The sequence below is a fragment of the Pocillopora verrucosa genome, chromosome 5, assembly GCF_036669915.1.
Source record: "Pocillopora verrucosa isolate sample1 chromosome 5, ASM3666991v2, whole genome shotgun sequence".
Taxonomy (NCBI): Eukaryota; Metazoa; Cnidaria; class Anthozoa; order Scleractinia; family Pocilloporidae; genus Pocillopora; species Pocillopora verrucosa.
The window spans coordinates 17,885,208-17,901,064 of NC_089316.1; the positions used below are offsets into that span (position 1 = coordinate 17,885,208).

General features: G+C 38.1%; 1 protein-coding gene and 1 pseudogene across 1 annotated transcript in view; both read right to left on the reverse strand.

The window, feature by feature from the left end:
• LOC131771910 (uromodulin) overlaps positions 1–9,591 on the reverse strand; it is a 75,184-nt gene extending 65,593 nt beyond the window's left edge. The window contains exon 1 of the mRNA XM_066167198.1: positions 9,528–9,591. The gene's annotated coding sequence lies outside the window, so the exon portion shown is untranslated. The remainder of the gene's footprint in view (positions 1–9,527) is intronic.
• LOC131771907 (uncharacterized) lies at positions 2,851–6,039 on the reverse strand (annotated as a pseudogene).
• Positions 9,592–15,857: the final 6,266 nt, after the last annotated feature.

Genomic DNA, 15,857 nt, shown 5'->3' on the forward strand with positions numbered 1-15,857 from the left:
CAGGAGCTCCAAAAAATTGATTAAAAAAGATTTTCAACGACCGATGACGGCAAAGCTGAATCAGTGATTTATTATGTCTTGTGGTCGTAATCAGGAGCTCCTGTCGTAATCTAGCATCACCTGAATATACTTCAATTTTCTCTCGATATCCTTTAGAGGCCAGCCGTCAACGAAGGGGGGGTATAGGATTCTGGGGAGATCACATGGATGTCAATGGGAACAGAGGGGGTCAGTCGTCTCCAACAAAGTGTAGAGAGGAGAGTATAAAAAATTGACTGGCAATGAAGGGTTGGGGGGGGGGGTCGTAAGAATATCACAGAGCCTTAGTGGTGAGATCAGTTTATCGTGACAACCAAAATAATCAAAATAACAGAAAAAAATTAACCGTTAGTCGTAAAATGATGAAAATTTTACCATTAATTAGCCGTAAAAGCCATCAGCTCACTGAGACTAGGTCTGTCCCGATTGGAATCCTAAAATGCTGGAAAGTTTCTAATTTGAATAGTTGCTAAAAAAAGAAAGTTGTACCTAAATTTCTTGATATTGTTATATAAACATTAATTTGTATTTAAAAAGCTTTATTTTTCGTTCTTTATAATAAGTGCCAACATCAGTCACCACAAATAGCTTGAGACTAATGTTAGCTTTTTTATGGGCGAAATTTGAGGATACTCTTATGTCTAACGAACAAAACACATGGTTCATTAGACATCATTTTAGTCAATGGTCAAATGTAATATTAGATAAGAATGGAAATCGGCCGACGAACTGTTGTCAAGTGACAAGTCATGTGTTTAAAAGCCTTTTGATAAAAATTCAAGAATTTCGCATAAATTGAAGTTTCCTATGAAATCGTTTACTTTTTCGTACTTAACATGTGATTTAACTGATTATCTTTTCATGCGCTATTTCAAAGAGAGAAAACTCATTCAAAACCTGCTGTCCACAAAACTAATTAACTTTGATTTCAAGTAGCACTATGTCAGTTTTGACGTACAAGTACAAGTTAAAACAAGTACCCACACAAGTACCAGTTAACCTCTTGTGGACATCAATTATTGTTCTTTTAAAGCACTAGTTCTCCTGCTGGTTGGTAAATTGCTAGAGTTGTAAGACGTTCGGAAAAAAAATGGAGTTAGCAATAGCGCACAATATTCAATATCTAACAAATATAGAAGCCCTGACTGTGCTCTGTTCTGTTGTAGAGCACGCAAAAAGCGGCATGAGCAAGAAAGAACTGCGTGGAGAAACGGGAGACGTGGTCGTACTTCTTGATTTTTATGCGTTTTTTTATACGCATTAGAGGGTGCGTAGAGCAATACTAAGGAAAAATAATTGAATGTGACTTTAGTGGGCCCCCACAAAAAAAATGGCCCAATCCTTTAGGTTTATTCTTAGCAGTGGGATGCATGGGTCACTCCCTCATACCTCTCACTCGCACTGTTATGCTCCGCTGATGTTTATCATGATCGTGACTTAATTACTAAATGGAGGTTACTCTTCCTTGTTTCCAAAAATAGGAGAAGAATTGGGCGCTTTCAAAAACATATACAGCAAAGGAGATGATAAATTGTTAGTCTGAAAACTTCTTATGTTAAAAGTTTTCTCAAAGAGCTAACAAAGAGTTAACTCTCCTGGGTAACGCAGTTTTAAGCGAGAGTGTATTAGCGCATTCTTTTCTCTCGTTCGGACGACAAAGAGCCTGAAGCATCCTTAAGGCTAAGGGACCAATTAGATTTTCTTGGATCCGTTTTCATCGATCAAAACATTTAAAAAGATTCGGTTTTATTCAAACCATATGGTTGTTAATAACTACTTGCGAATTAACTTTTCGAAGCGTACAGGGCATGAGCCAGGCTTCTACGTAACATAAATTTATTGAATGAAGTTTGTGATCGTGCCTGTCATTCAAAATACCGTCTGCAGGTAAAGCCAACTGTAATAGGCTTTACTAAGTCGAGCAAAACGAATTAAAGAAGGAAAAGAGGAATAGTTTATGGGATTATTCGACCTGAAGATCACACTCCTTACTGAAGACATCTACAATATCAATTTTTCATAGCATATTCGCTAATGGTCATATTATATATTTGATTATGGAAACCTTCTTATAAAAAATCCACATGCTGGCAAATAGCTACTGCATGAAACTAGTTTGTGTTCAAAATAAAGCAGGCGATTTTTAGCCATGTTCCTTATTGTTTAGCCTCTTTCCTCGGAGGAATGTTAAGCCGGCATGACATTTTGGTTTTGCGGTATTTTGCGCTCTTAAGACCTTTAAAGGAGGTTATCAAAATGTTCGATTTGTTTCTGCATCGCCTCCTCTAATTTATTTATTATGCTATACATATAGAGAATAATACGTGGTTTTTCTCGAGGCCGGAAATCCCTGTATAACACCGCAGTCTAAGTGATAAAACAAATTATTAGACGACTGTACTTACTGTGAAGGGTTCCTTTTGTTTTACTCGGGACCAGTTCTGAAGTGCTTACTATTAAAGAAAGAACTTTCTATAATAGGATAGTTAATAGATGGAACTCATTGGACAGTTCCCATCAAATTATTAACTCTATAAAGGTTTTTGACCACACTCTTACAAGTAAACTTTTAAAAAATTTTATCAAATCTCAGGATGTTAAGGGTTAGGGTGCTGAATATCATGATCCTAGACGGTGACCTTTTTAATACCTAGCCGGAGGAAGAGCATTCTTATCATCTCATACTGAAAAAAGGAACAAGGGATTTGAATGTACATAAAACTTCTGCAGTTACCACAACAACTACTTTTTCTAGTAATACAGAAATCCATTTTTGAAAAACAACTGTAATATTCAAGACATGTCTTGGAATCAGCCCAACAATTCTGTAATTTGCACAAGGCCATCATCATTCGAGTTCCCACCAGTCAAACTGGAACAATCTTCGCCATTACAGTACGAGCCTCCTCCACCTCCGGCTTGTTTCGCATGGGTACCACTACCTCCCCCAGAGTACCCACCACCTCCGCCTGATGCACCATTATCCTCTGATCCACCTCCCCCACCACCAAACCCACCAACTGCTCCTGGTGCAGGGCCCCCGTTATTACCACTATTCATACCTCCGGCTTGACCTCCGATCCACGCTTGCGCGCGTGATCCACCTCTTTCCCCATGGGAGGAGCCTTGTCGGGTACAACCTTGACCAAACCAACCCGCTCCCACCCCTCCATGATAGCTAGCGCCCTCACTGTTACATTCACCTGGCTGCCCACCTGTGCCTCCATTTCGAGCTTGTGACGAAACCTGCCCTACACTACTGGTACCATTTGATTCCGCCTGACCATCCACACCATTATATCCACCCGACGCACCTCCTCCTCCTCCGGCAGCCAGCAACAGAACATCAGCTGTAGTATAAACAAAACTTCCTCCCCCTCCTCCAGTGCCAGCATTGTCTTCCACGGACACTCCTAATTGAGCTGCTGTCATGCTAGTGCTTTGTCCGCCTTTAACCTCCACTGAATCTCCTCCTCTTTGTCCCACCACAATATTTAACACTGTTCCATTATTCAGTGTGAACTTGCCTTCTATAAACGCTCCCTTTCCGCCATAATATGTTCCATGAAGGTATCCATAATCGTATGAATGTGATCCTCCCCGAGCACCCCAGGCTTTGATGAGATAGCGAGTGGTCCGTGGAACAGTGAACGTCTGTATAGTTCCAAAGCGTCCTCTTCTTCCATTGGTTTTGAGATTCACAGTACCTTCAAAAATAAAAATAAAAATTTACGCCTGAAATATGCTATAAACGTGATACCTGTGCAATTTTTAGGGGAAAATGTCCGCAAAAAATGTGAATTGAATTTAAAGCGTTGAAAACAACAAGTTAGTTAGTCTGTCTTAAAGACTTAAATATCCAAATATCCAAACCCAAATGTCGGTAACAAGTTGTACCATCGCCAAAAAACCAGGTCTGCGGGAACAGTAATAAGAGCCTAAGATGTTCTCGCAATTGGCATTAATTAGACAAGATGATGGGAAAGCGTTGCATTCGTCAATATCTGTTAAAAAAGTAAAACATTAACAGCTGACTTATTCTTCTTAGTCTCCCTCAGGACCATTCCTCAAACGCGCATCCTTCCCACAAAGGAAAGCCAAATTACTTTTTCTTCCTTCTATGAAAATTCTGCAGCCTCTAGATTGACGTATTTGTTTTTTCCCCAGTATTTTGTCACCTTCAATCGAACAATGAACCGAGAGAGCTGCACACTTAGCAAACACTATTGCGAATAGGGTCAGCACCTGGAAATTAAAGTGTAGGATGTTTATCATGGAAGTTCGGCCGTATCGCTGATAGGCGAAATAAACTCTTTGCAGTAAGATAACAATGCGAAGATTCCAGAACATTTGTACTGAGCTTTTAAATTCAAATAAAGTAATTTCAAATCTAATGAAGTAATAGTCGAAGAAAGCTCAGAGAAATAACACCTTGCAACCACATTGCTTTATGAGAGTTGTACGTTTTCTGCTAAAATTTCTTCCCACCTTTGCAGGTATGTCCATCTCCAGAAAAACCGGTTCTGCAAGAGCAGCGATACGATCCCAATATGTTTTTGCGGTCAGCGTTCACATCACAAACACTAACGGAGGTATTACATTCGTCAGCATCTGTCAATGAATATCCAAATCGTTTAGAGTGACATTATACATTGATCACGAAGCTCAATTTTAAGCAAATTGATGTTCAGATCCTCTTTTATCAAGTTAGTCACTTTTTAAAAAAAAATCAAGGAGTGTGTGTTTCAAACAGCTTTATTCTCCAGGCTCTCCAAGAGTTTCTATGTATATCATTCCCATAACATATTGAATCGGTGCTTGGTGTTGACAATAAAAGCGAAGCATAAACAACGAGTTCATCTTACTTAATAGGATGCAAATGAGTCAATAGTTATTAAATCCTACTTTGAAAAAAATAGATTCCAGCCTATGGATATGCAATTCTTGCCGTTATCTGTTGTCGTACATGGATTGAAACATGAATTATATAAATAAGATAAAAGATAAGATAGAAAAAAAACCGCCATGTTTCGAAATGCGCGGGCGTTTCTTCGTGGGTGATGTGACTCGGTTTTAGTTTAGCAGGTAATTTAGTGTTATTATTAGTCTTTATTAGTCTTTATTCATTTGGTTTTAGTTTAATTTAGTTTCCTGCTGTTAGATTAAAAGCCAGCCATCTGCTCTGTTAGGGCTGAAAGAAAAGTTCCTTGCTGCTTCATAACTAGTTTCCAAGGAACAAATCTTAAACGATTACGAATATTTCTAAATTTTCTTTGACATGGTAACAATCTTTTCCAAGTGTTCCTTCCAAACGATCAGACTTACGATCAACAACAAGAAAGTATATTACTTGACAGAAAAGCTGATTATTAGCTTTTATGCAAGGTACAGTACTTTTTAGTGCATGTCCATTCTGTTTAACTGTCCTACTCTACCTTCGGTTTTCATGTCACAATGAACCAACACAGGAGTGTCAGGTTTGATGAAATTCAGCCAGTACTTTCCGCTGACCGCTTGTCCACCTTCACTGGCCTTGATTTCCTTGCACGAGTCTGCAGAAAGCTCGGGAATGGCACCGAGAATAGCTAGAAAATAAGAAAATGAGAGAGTGAAGAAAAAACGCCATATTTCCCCCTCTTAAACAGTTAGCCGAATCATTCTGCCTTAATGCTCACCTCTCTTCATATCTCGTCTGAAGTAATATCTCTCAGAGTTGGGTACAAAATCTTCAGGCCTGGCTTCCTTTGTGCGGTTACTCAGTTCACACTTGTCTTGGGTGAACACATAGTTAAAGCTTTGGCATCTGACGTAACGATAACATTCCCGCAAACACACATCACCGAAAGCTGCTCCAGTGATTGTTTTAAAAATGTGTTTTTGAAGCATCTTACCAAGGATGGAGACTTCGCGTGTATCACGGTGGTTCTGAGTTACAACTGAGTCAAACGATACCAACATTGAGAGGAAAAGTGGTAAATGAAAGAACTCTTGGACTCCCATTGCGGTTATATAATCTTACCTGAAATGAAATCATTAAGTTTGGGAGCACAGTGATAAAAATATGTGACCTTGCACTGAGAAACAGGAATACGATAACTGCAGAGGTACTCAGTGTTTGGTTGTTTTGCAAGTAGTATGGCGTATCGCCGACATACATGACGAACGATATGTCATGCATACGACAAATTTAAAGCTTTAGTCGAAAAAACAAGCGTGAGATATGGCACGATTCGATAAGACACGGATAATAAAACAGTCCCATTCCGCATTCGTCTATGGCTTCTTCCAATAAGGAGTTATCAAAGCTTTTTGAATGCAATTCCTCAATGGCAGAAACAGTTTTTACGTACTCCCGATGCATGCAATAAAAAAACATCTAAGTGTAAAGTAACAGACTCCTTTAAGACCCATCCCTAACGTATTAGCACCTCTTTCTCATGATCCAAAAACTCATGCTATTCTTTTAAAATAGCACACAGTTCGCCGCCCCTGACAATGCGTAGTAAAAAACTTCCCAAAATTATATGTTTGGTTTAGCTCTATCCTATTATGATGATAACAGAACCATAAGGTACTTCTCCTATGCTATGAACTTGCCTGAGTGAGTATCGCGGTCTTCCTTCACTTTTGAAAATCGACAAAGAGGTCGTTGGAAACAAATTGACTTTCAATGGACCTTTACATGTATCGGAAGAGGAACTTTGCAGACCACAACATGTTTAAATGATAAAAGTATGAAATACGATGCTCTTTTAAAACCCCTTTCAGTACCACCTGCAGACCTTCTTTGAAAGCACTTTGGCTGAGATCCACGCAGAATTTCCGTTTTCTTGGAATTTCAAAATACGACATCACTATTATAATGTAAGTAAATGGCAACGAAACTCTTCGTTTTATCTCATAAAAACATTTTTTCAGAATTATTTGGCTTTTTAAAACTCATTTCTTATTATCGTTCGTTTGACACAGCTATAAAATTGTTCTTGTTAAGAATAGGGCAGAACTGTGAACGTATTTTTCGCCAGGTCATGACATTAAGGTTGAACGCATTTTGGTCCTTATGTCATGAACAAAAAGTTAGGTAAATTCCCCTCCAACCCGACCTAAGAAGCATTTTATAGCATGATTGCTGCTTTTTCTCTTGATTCCCCATACTTTTTTATGCGCCATTGACCTCCTATATTCATCAATATCAAAATGTGAGACCTCACATAGTTTTTCTGTCTTTAAATTTGGATCTGTTTTTTTCACTTTGACAAGAGGCACTTCTTTGCAATCACTTTTCTTGAGAGTTCTGTCTTTATCATTTAGATTTTTTTCTTGCTCTTCAGTGCGGTCACTGCTGAATTTAAGAGATAAGTTAAGTTTAAGGTTTCACCGTTACAGTCCAACAGTATCAGACCAGCGGATGCCGGTGAAGCTTATTAGCATCCTAATTAGGGTTCAAATTTTGAGAGCACAGTGATACAAATATGTGGCCGTCTACAGAAAAACAGAGAATACGATAATTGTAGAGCCACTTATTGTTTGGCTTTTTTTTCAAGCAGTATCACATATCGCACACAAGTGTCAAAGCTTCGTAAATGCAATCCTCGATGACAAAAACAGTTTTTACTTAGTGCAAACGTCGTCCCAATGCATGCAAACTGGAAACAGACATCTAAAGAAAGATGTTTTTCGTCTTGTCTTTCTTTATTTCCTTACCAAGCTCAAAACTTACCATCTCTCTTATTTCTATCTACAAACATTACGCTATCGACATACTGATCCTAGCAGTATGCAGGACGCGTGTCATATGAACTTCGTAATAGACCTCGCTCACCGTAGAGTCTCTGTGGCTCGGTGGTAGAGCATCGGAGCGAGAAATCCGAAGGTCTGAGGTTCGATTCTTCATTGGAACTGAGAATTTTTTCTTTGTCCCACGTTCGTGACAAGACGAAGAACATCTTTCTGTATTTCTTTACCAAGTTCAAAACTTACCATCTCTCTTATTGCTATCTACAGACACCTAAATAATAAATTAACTGAATTCTTTAAGCCTCATTCCCTAACGTATTAGCAGCTCTTTCTTCTGATCCAAACATTCATGCTATTCTTTTAAAATAGCGCACAGTTCGCCGCCCCTGACAACGCTTATGAAAATTTCCCAAAAAGATATCCAATTTGGTTTAGCTCTGTCCTATCATGATGATAACAGAACCATGAGGTACTTCTCCTATGCTATGAACTTGGCTGAGTGAGTTCGCGTCTTCCTTTCCTTTTCAAGATCGAAAAACTGATCGTTGGGACAGAAATAACTTTGAAACTACGCCTGCGTTGAAATTGGAACTTTATACAGGCCAGAACGTGCGCAAGGGTGTCACTATGTAAAAGAATGCTTTATCTCAAAAGTTTTAATGCCATCAGCAGACTTTCTAAGACCTATTTTGGCCGAAAGTCAAAACATGATATCGTCGTTATGATGTAAATAAACGGCAGCGAAACTCTTAGTTTTATATTCCGAGGAAATATCTCGGAAAAAGTCGGACTTTCAAAACTCGTTTCTTTTCATCTTTCACTATAATGCAGCTATGAAAATTTTCTTTTTGACCGTAAAGGAAGGCAAAATTTTTTCCCCAGGTCATGACGTGGAGACATGGCATGATAAACAGCCAACTAACTTTACCGTTCAGCTCGACCTGATTCAGCCAAAAATTAAGTCCGATAAATATTTAACTACATGAATGCAGTTCTTTCTCTTTATTCATTACAACTGCATTAAACTTTGCAACTTTCAGACCTGCATAAACCGATGAAGATCATTGTCCGATGTGTTAATAATTACGCGAGTAATCAATGAATTGGTAATTTTTATTGATGAGTCAATATTTATTTCCATATCAAAATGTGAGACAGAGTGCACTCTGAATACTTGGATTCGATTTTCACTTTGACAATAGGCACGCGCGGTTTTTTTCAATCACATTTCTGGAGAGTTTTGCCGTAAACCTTTTGTTTTTTTTTCCTTTTCTTGCTCTCAGTGCAATCACTGATGGAACCTAAACACCATGGCTTGTGACAAAACGCAGCGTGCTCAAGAGTAAAGTCAAGTGTGGGCTAGTGTATAGTCCAACATTATCAAACTAGCGGATGCAAAACTTCTCTCAAAAGCGTATGAATAATTTAACAAAAGGAGGTTCTGAAATCAGCGAATCATGCTTTGAAAGAAAAATTGGACACGAGAGCTTCACTTTTTCATGACAGAACTGTGAGTTAAATCAGGCTTATTGTCTGTAGCTCAGTAATACATCGCTAAACTGGCTTCTTGAAGTATATCCCTCGAAATAATTTGACTTAGCTTCCTGAAGAAAGCCTCTGTGGTCAGCTACATAACAAAGAGCAAACTAATTTAAAACCATCCAAGATGAAGCCATAAGCTCCACTTCTCGTATTATGCTTGTGATACATATTCAATAAAATGAATTTTTCGAAAGGACTTTGGTACTCACTCAAGAGTGTTCCTCATAACTGGCAACTTCTGGTCATCATCATTTTTCCCGTTGTGTGAGTCGATTTTCTGTAAGTTGAATCAAACGCAATCTCCTAGCTAATTTTCAGTGACGATAAACAAGTCCAAAATATCTGTATAACTGCAACAGAACCGCAAGGCTTGTGAGAATTCTCTTCTCAGAAAGATATCTAAGCCCAGTCACCTGGTTATGTTTTGAGGCACGTCCAGCCGTTTACTTCTGGCATATGATGTGTGAAGTTGACTATCATGCAAATTAACAATGGGGTAAGTTTCTAGAGAAACTGTTGTGCTGCGTCGGTAGGAGATGTAACAGGGTAATTTAGTGTAATCAATGTAACAGGGTTATTTAGTGTAATCCATTCGTCAGAGCGATTTCAATCACTCTGACGAATTGCTGACAAAGCTTTAACGAAGGGCTAACGCTCGAAACGTCACCCTTTCAAGCCTTTAAACTCCTTACGGTGGGCAATTTACGTTATCAACTCACTTGATTACACTACATTACCCTGTCATGCAAATTACTGATGTCGGGTCTCTCCGCCAAAATTAAGTTACAATGGAAATTTTTTAAGAAGTAAAAGAAACATAACAGATATTGTCCGCAATGCATATTAAATATTTACTTTTTGATTAACATCAGAGAATCCTCTATGTGAGACTTAGCGGATCAAATTTTTGTGGAAAGTGGAAAAAGTCATGAATCGTTTTGAATTAAAATTGTTTTTTCCACGATGGAGTCACTTTGGATCGCGACGTTTCGATCGATCGCAGCTGACCGCATGGTTCCAACGACCAAAGAACACAGCTGCAGGCGTATCCAGTCGACCTTATCACCTGAAAAGGGTTGCAGCACGCACGTTCGATTCACGTCGTATACAACTGTGTTCATCGCAATAAATAACTATAACCTATTTACAACTGTAATATATTGATACATTTAAATTCGCGCATAATAGTTCACAATAATTTTCCGATTAGCTATTTCCTTCTAAACTGACGGTTAAAGAGCTGATAGCTATTAACATTGTTTTTGTCATCAAGCGCCTGCTTCCGACCACCCCTATGGTTTTTCAAGGTGTGTTGGGAATATTCTAGATTAAACGAAAGCAAATAAATCGTGACAAATATCGATGAAGTTCGAAAAACTTGTCAGAAAGAAAATCGTAAAACTACACCATCGATGTTTATTTCTTGTCGATGTTTAAATGTAAACGTAGCGAGTGTTCTTTATTGCAGACAAATAGCTCGTTGTTTTTGCGTTTTTTCTGAGACATACGATTCAAAATTTGAATTTTGGAATGAACCAGAACAAATTTTGGAACTGAAATCAAGGAAACTGCTGAGCTATCTTTTCGTACATCCGTACTATGATAAAGTACCCTGTTTCAACCAGTCAGAGCACATGTTTTATCGAAACTTTTAGCAATAGAGGTCTTTTTCCGTATTTACATTGCATCATATGAATACAAAGACGGCTTACAAACCCGTGATGCAATTCACATAAATTTTGACGAGTCTCCCACCCTTCCCCCGATTAAATTCTGCCTGAAAAGTCAAGGAAATACAACGTTCCAACAGTGTTTACATACTCTTACCTAAACACATCAGTCGAACTGATGAATGGCAAAAAAAAAGAATGATGAAAAAAATGTTTTCAACGACCGATAACGGCCAATCTGAGTTAGTGGTTCATTACGTCTTCTGGTCGTAATCAGGAGCTGGGGTCAGTCGTCTCCAACAAAGCGTATCGAGGGGACTATAAAAGATTGACTGCCAATAAAGAGTGGGGGGGGGGGGTGGTCATAAGAATATCACAGAGCCTTTTGATAAACATTCAAGAAATTCCCATAAATTGAAGTTTTCTGTGAAATCGTGGACTTTTTCTTACTCAACATTTGATTTAACTGATTCTCTTTTCATGCGCTATTTCACAAAGAGGAAACTCATTCAAAACCTGCTGTTCACAAAACTAATTAAGTTTGATTTCCAATATCTGTATGTCAGTCTAGACGTACTAGTAAAGTATCAGTTAACCTCTGTGGATATCAGTTGTTGCTCTTTTAAAGAACTAGTTCGCCTGCTGGTTGGTAAATTGCTGGAGTTGTAAGTCGTTCGAAAAAAATAGAGCTAGGAATAGCGTACAATATTCCATATGTAACAAATAGAGAAGCCTTGACTGTGCTCTGTTCTGTTGTAAAGCACGCAAAAAGCGGCTAGAGCAAAAAAGAACTCTAGCCGTACGCGTAGTCTCGTGTTCCTTCCCACCTCTTGATTTTCATGCGTGTTTTTATGCGCAGTACAGGATGCGCAGAGCAATACTTAGGAACAACATTTAAACGTGATTTTAGCGGGCCCTCGTAAAGAAAATAAACATCAAGAAAAAATGGCCTAATCGTTTAGGTTCATTGTTAGCAGTGCGATGCATGGATCACTCCCTTATACTTCACACTCGCACTGTTATTCTCCGTTGATGTTTTTTGATGATCATGACTTAACAACTAAATGGAGGTTATTCTTCCTTGTTTCCAAAAAGAGAAGAAGAATTAAGCGATTAAAAAAAAATCTACTGCAAAGGAAATGGTAAATTGTTAGTCTGAAATCTTCTTATATTAAAAGCGTTCTCAAAGAGCTAACAAAGAATGTACTCTGCTGGTTAACGCAGGTTTGAGCGAGAGTGTATTAGCGCATTCTTTTTTCTCATTGAATTCCGGACGAAAAAGAGAAAAACAAACAAACAAGCGCCCGCCTGGAACATTCATATGGCTGAGCGAACAATTAGATAAATATTCCTACTTGAACCCGTTTTGATGGATTCACACACTCAAAAAGGTTCGGTTTTATTTAAACAATTCAATTGTTGATATCTGCATGCAAATTAACATGTCGAAGCGTGCAAGGCATGAGCCAGGCTTTCACGCAACATTATAATAATAATCGAAATATTTATCCAGGATAACCCAACAATGCAAAAGTACTGTTATTGACGGGGTCCTTCTGATTAAGAATTAAAAACTAAAAAATAACAAATTATCCAAGTATATATAAGATAGTACCTATAATACAAATGACACAGTTAAAAACTGCTGAAACTACAATAGAAATCACAAGAAATAATCGTCCGTAGCTTCCCGAATAAAACTCTAGAATTAATATTCCTCAAACTTAAAGGTAACGAATTAAAAAATCGAGGCGCCCCAGACAATAAAACTGCAGCGCGCAAAATCCAGTTTGACCCTGGGTAGCTTTGTTGATTTCCCACTGTTTCTAGTGTTGAATTTATTGAATAAAGTTTGCGATCGTGTCTGTAATTCAAAATACCGTCCGAAGGTAAAGCCAACTGTAACAGGCTTTACTAAGTCGAGCAACACGAGTTAAAAGAGGAAAAGCGGACTATTTTATGGGATTATTCGATCTGAAGATCAGCTTCCTTACTGGAGACATCTAGAATATCGATATTTCAAAGCATACTTGATAATAGTCGTATTTGGTTATTTAACCCTCTTCTAAAAAATCCACATGCTGGCAAATAGCTACTGCATGAAACTAGTTTGTGTTCAAAATAAAAAGAAAAAAAGAAGACACAAGCAGGCGATTTCTAGCCATATTCCTTATTGCTTCGCCTCTTTTCTCGGAGGGCCTCTCAAATTTACCCCCGATGGACTTAAAAAGTACCCGGATGTGTCGACGCATTCTGCACGATGGGTTAAATCACTTGCAGTCCTCCAGAGCCACATCTAAAATCAAAGTTGATATGTGTTCATTATAGTTTCACGTTTTACCTGTTGGTGTGGGTTTTGCTCTTACTTGACAACCATTTGGTGGTGGTACCTCACGCAGACACAGTCACCAACAACAAATGGTTGTCAAGTAATCTGAGAGTAGAAACAGAGGAACTACTTGTTGTAGCTCAAGACCAGGCAATAAATACCAGAAACTATCAGAAAGTAATATGTGACCAGCAAGTGAAGAGCAAATGCAGAATGTGTTGGTAAAATGAAGAGACAAAGGACTATATTGTATCTGGATGTAAGATATTAGCTAAAACAGAGTAAAATACAGAGATTAAAATAATAATAATAATAATAATAATTATGATAATAATGATAATAATAAAAGAAAGATATTGTGTAAATAGGGGAAAAGGCGAACTTAAACTAGTTGTTTGATGAGAGTTTTTTACAGCTCGAAACGACCGAGCTAGGTACAAAACAATTGAGATGGGTACGAAAAGACTTAATTCTTTGGATACGAGACGTTTCAACTATTTGGGTACGAAACGTCTTAGCTGGATACGAAACCACCGAAGGTAAGAAACGACTGGTAACCTTACAATCAAAACTTCTCTCTAAAGCGTATGAATAATTTAACAAAAGGACTGTTCTGACATTAGCGAATCATGTTTTGAAAGAAAAATCGGGCATCAGAGCTTCACTTTTTTTATGACAGAGCCGTGAGTTAAATCAGGATTGAAGTCTGTAGCTCAGTAATACATTGCTGAACTGGCTTCTTTAAGTATATCCCATGAAATAATTTGACTTGGCTTCCTGAAGAAATCCTGTGCGGTCAGCTGCATAACAAAGGAGAAACTAATTTAAAACCATCCAAGATGAAGACATAGGCTCGACTTCTCATAGTGTGCTTGTAATACATATCAAATAAAATTAATCTTTTAGAAAGAACTCTGGTACTCACGCAAGAGTGTTCCTCGTAACTGGCAACTTCCGGTCATTATTATTTTTTCCTTTGTGTGAGTCGAGTTTCTGTCAGCTGAATCAAACGCAAACTTCTGGCTAATTTTTAGCAGCGATAGACAAGTCCAAAATATCCGTATAACTGGAATAAAACTACAAGGCTTGTGAGAATTCTCTTTTCAGAAAGATATCTAAGCCCAGTCACCTAGTGTTGTTTTTAGGCACGACCAGCCGTCTACCTCTGGTATATGACGTGGGAAGTTGACTGTCATGCAAATTAATAGTGGAGGCAAGTTTCTAAAGAAACTGTGGTGCTGTGTCGGTGGAAGAGTATAACAGGGAAATTTAGTTTATCAACTGAATTGATAACGTAAATTGGCCACCGGAAAGAGTTTAAAGGCTTTAAAGGCTGACGTTTCGAGCGTTAGCCCTTTGTCAAGAGCTTCGTCAACCCTTCGTCAGAGCGATTCCAATCGCTCCAATGTACAATTTACCTTATCAACTCAGTTGATTACACTACTGAAATAACCCTGCCATGCAAATTATTGACGTCGGTTCTCTCCACCAAAATTAAGTCGCATTAAGAATTTTTAGTAAAGTAAAAGAAACACAACAGGTATTGTCTTCAATGCATATTAAATATTAAATTTTTGATTAACACTAGAGAATCCTCTATGTGAGACTAGGTGGATCAAAGTTTTGCAGAAAATGGAAAAAGTTATGAATTTTTAAATTTTTTTTTAAATAGTTTTTTCAACGATGGTGTCACTTTGGATCGCAACGTCTCGATCAATTGCATCTGACCGCATAGTTCCAACGATCAAAGAACACAGCTGCAGGCGTATCCAGTTGACCTTATCACCTAAAGAAGGCTTGCAGCATACACGTTCGATTCACATCGTATACGCGTTCATCTCAAATAATAACTGCAACCTATTTACAACAATAATAATTTGTTTCGTTTAATAAAACACGCACAGAATACTGAGTTCACAACAATTTTTCAATTAGCTGTTTCCTCCTCAACTGACGGTTCAATAGCTGATAGCTAATAACAATGCTTTTGTTATAAGCCACCTGTTTCAGACTACCCTTACGGTTTTTCAAGATGTGTTTGTGACAAATACCGATGAAGCTCGAATATCTTGCCAGATGGGAAATCTAAAAACTACGCTATTGATGTCAGTTTATTTCTTGTCGTTGTTTCAATCTAAACGTGGCGAGTTTTCTTTATTGCAGACAGGCAGCTCGTTGTTTTTTGTTTTTTTTTTCTAAGACATACGATTCAACATTTCAATTTTGGATAAACCCGAAGAAATATTGGAACTGAAATCAGACACACTAATGAGCTTTCTCTCCGTGTATCCGTACTACTATAAAGTACACTGTTTCAATTAGTCAGGGCACGTGTTTCATGGAAACTTTTAGCAGTAGAGGTCTTTTCCCGTATTTAGTGACGGATCATTATTTTTCTGGAAGAGGGCTATGACAAATTTTCTCCTGGAAACATTTTTACAAACATATACAACTCCGCAAACATTCTTTTTCCAACATCATCTTCGTGGTTTTAGTATTCTTTTTTATTTGTGCGCAATATTACAATTCGCTTATTAAAC